This window comes from Dama dama, chromosome X (assembly GCF_033118175.1).
Source record: "Dama dama isolate Ldn47 chromosome X, ASM3311817v1, whole genome shotgun sequence".
In the NCBI taxonomy this organism is placed as follows: Eukaryota; Metazoa; Chordata; class Mammalia; order Artiodactyla; family Cervidae; genus Dama; species Dama dama.
The window spans coordinates 20,692,224-20,696,309 of NC_083714.1; positions in this window are offsets into that span (position 1 = coordinate 20,692,224).

The following is a 4,086-nucleotide window of genomic DNA, read 5'->3' on the forward strand; positions in this document are numbered from 1 at the left end:
CACGTCCTGCAAAACTTCTGAGTTATTAAGTACAATAGTATTCAGACACAGTGAGGGAATCCAAGGGAACTTATTATACCCTAATTTCAGTCAATGACCAGCTTAGTATAGACCTGCCCCAATTAAAAGATACATACTTACTTTGTGAAGCTAGCATGTGACTTATGAAAATATTCTGCCAAATAAAAGAAAAAGAACATGAGGTTTATTTTTTTTCTTTTTTTTCCATTTATTTTTATTAGTTGGAGGCTAATTACTTTACAATATTGTAGTGGTTTTTGCCATACATTGACATGAATCAGCCATGGATTTACATGTGTTCCCCATCCCAATCCCCGCTCCTGCCTCCCTCTTCATCCCATCCCTCTGGGTCTTCCCAGTGCACCAGCCCTGAGCACTTGTCTCATGCATCCAACCTAGGCTGGTGATCTGTTTCACCCTTGAGAGTATACTTGTTTCAATGCTCTTCTCTCTGAACATCCCACCCTCACCTTCTCCCACAGAGTCTAAAAGTCTGTTCTGTACATCTGTGTCTCTTTTTCTGTTTTGCATATAGGGTTATCATTACCATCTTTTTAAATTCCATATATATGCTTTAGTATACTATATTGGTGTTTATCTTTCTGGCTTACTTCACTATGAATATGTGTGAAGATTCCTTAAAAAACTGGAAATAGAACTGCCATATGACCCAGCAATCCCACTCTTGGGCATACACACCGAGGAAACCAGATTTGAAAGAGACACATGTACCCCAATGTTCATCGCAGCACTGTTTATAATAGCCAGGACATGGAAGCAACCTAGATGCCCATCAGCAGACAAATGGACAAGGAAGCTGTGGTACATATACACTATGGAATATTACTCAGCCATTAAAAAGAATTCATTTGAATCAGTTCTAATGAGAACATGAGGTTTAAATAGAAGTAGAGAACAAAGAAAACATTCAACAGAGTGAAAAGGCAAAAATGAATAGCCCATTTTTTATGTTTTGTTTTGCTTTTATTTATTTTTAATTGAGGGATAATTGCTTTACAATATTGTGTTGATTTCTGTCATACATCAACATGAATCAGCCATAGGTATATGTACATCCTGTCCATCTTGAACCTCTCTCTCACCTCCCACACCATCCCACCCCTCTAGGTTGCCACAGAGCACTAGTTTCATGCTCCCTGCATCATAAAACAAATTTCCACCAGCTATCTAATTTTACATATGGCAATGTATATGTTGCAATGCCACTCTCCCAATTTGCCCCACCCTCTACCCCATGTGTCCACTAGTCTGTGCTATATGTCTGCATCTCCATTAATAGCCCATTTTTGAATAGACATCACCTCCCAACCCTACGAATGGCCAACAAGTATATGAAAAGATGCTCAACATCACAGATCATCAGAGAAATGCAAATCAAAATCAAAATCACTTCATATCTGTTAGGATGGCCATTATTCAAAAAAATAAATAGAAAACAACAAGCATTTGTGAGGATGTAGAAAAATTGGAACATTTATGCACTGTTGATGGGAATGTAAAGTAATGCAACTATTATGGGAAAAGGTACAGAGGCTCTTCAAAAAGTTAAAAATGGAGCTATCATATGATCCAAACCAATTTCTGGGTATATATTCAAAGGAAATAAAATCAGTATCTCAAAGACTCCCATCTTCATTGCAGCATTATTCACAACAACCAGGAGGTGGAAGCAACCCAATGTCCATCAAAGGATGAATGGGTAAAGAAGATGCTGTATATGATATAATGAAATACTATTCAGCCATAAAATACAAGGAAATCTTGTCATAGGCAAAAACATAGATGGACCTTGAGGGCTTTAGGTTAAGTGATATAAGCTAGTCACAGAAAGACAAATAACTGCATGATTCCATTTATACAAATGAGGTATCTAAATACTCAAACTCATTGAAGCAGAAAGTAGAATGTTGGTTACTAGGGAGGAATTCGGAAGAAGAGAAAAAGGAGAGTTGCTACCCAATGGGTATAAGGTTTTAATCATACAAGATGAAAGAGTTGTATAGATCCATCATACATTGTGCTTACTGTTGACAATACTGTATTGTACACTTAAAACTTGTTAAGAGGGTAAGTCTCATGTTATTGGTTAGAGGCTTTTAGCTTGGCATAGTTGTAACTGACCTTTTCTTTAAAAAAGTCTTCTACTGAAATCCGTATTTTGCAAGAGTATATTTTTGAAAATATTGTCAGATCCCAGAAACCAGTATTCATATCTGCCAATGGCAAACATGTGAAATATGTAAAAATGTAAAAGGCAGCTTTTAGGGGTATTTTTATTATTTGAAATGATCTGATGCAATTAATAAGTTCTCATTTTTTAATCTGAAAAAAAATTAAAAGCGGACACTTTTAAAACTATTTACTAGAGTAAGCAGAAATAATTTTTAGAAAACATCTGCTTCCTACTTTCAATAAAATTTAAATAAACAGTGAATCCATAAGAGAAATGTTGAATCTTGGAGAAATAATGCAACAGATTCATAGGAAAATGGAGACAGGAATGTTCTGGAATGAACGTAATTAAAGAAGTAATAACATGACACAGAATACAATGTTTCTAGAAACACTAAACTACTAGAGAATCAACCAGTAAGAAAACATAAAAATATTCTTAAATGAAATGAAATGTAATGTAAAAAATACAACCCAAATAATATTCACTGAAATAGGAAAGATTGTGGTAAAGGAAGTAAAATACAGTAAATTTTTAATGAGCCCTACCATTTCCTTCTTCAGGGGATCTTCCTGACCCAGGGATCGAACCCATGTCTCTTTACCCAGGTTCTTTACCACTAGCGCCAACTGGGAAGTCCCTATCAAAGATTAGTACATATTTATAGTAGGAGACTCATTGAATATTTTATACATGAAGAAATGAAAGACTGAGGAATGATTAATCTAACCCTAAGTAGAACAAGCACATAACTTAAGGCTGAAAATGAAGCAATACATATGCATCTAAAAATGTATTTTCTTTGTTTGAACCTCAAGTAAAGAGGTTTCAGTTACTGTAGTCTTGTTTCTTAATGTATAATGCATTATCGTTATTTGTGAGAGAAGTCTTTATTTTTCCTTTTTTAAGCTTCATACTCCACTTCCTTTCCCTTCTACCTCATAGGCAAGTATGTTAGTAAGTTAAATGTATATCTGCATATTTGAATGAGTGTTTTGCAAAACATGTATCTGTGCATGTTTTTCTAATTTGTGTAAATGGTACTGTCTTATATCATTCTGCTTTTTATTTATTTTATTTGAACCAAGTATTGTGTTTTTAAGATCCATTCATGTTGCCCTATGTATATCTGAAGCATGCATCTAACTGTTGCATAATAAATACTCCACGTGTACACTGACCACATTTAACCAGTGACCAAGATTGGGTTGCCTCTTATTCTCCTCCTTAACAATATATTTCAATAAATATCTTTGAATATATCCTCTTATGAAGCTATATTATAATTATTTGGGGATATATATCTAGGAAAGGAATTGGTGGGCCATAGGATACACATAGGCTTCCCTGTGTGGCTCAGACAGTAAAGCATCTGCCTACAATGTGGGAGACCCGAGTTCAATCCCTGGGTCGGGAAGATCCCCTGGAGAAGGAAATGGCAACCCACTCCAGTATTCATGCCTGGAAAACCCCATGGACGGAGGAGCCCAGTAGGCTACAGTCCATGGGGTCGCAAAGAGTCGGACACAACTGAGCGACTTCACTTTACTGACTTCAGGATGCACATATATGTAATTTACCTATATAAATAGTGCCAGATTTCTCTAAAGAAAGGCTGCACAATTACATTCCTGCCTGCAGAACATGATGGTGAATATCTTAGCTAAAGTTCCCTAAAATAATGAGACCAGGATTTATGTTCAGATAATTTATGGGGGAGGTGATCACAGAAAGCAGCATAAGCCACTGGGGAGACAGAGACAGAGAAGGAAGGAAAGCCAGTAATGTGTGTATTAACGACTTAGTTCTGATAGGGGCAAAGAGGACTCAATTCTGCTAGGAATATCTGAAAGCATACAGAATCACCCCCG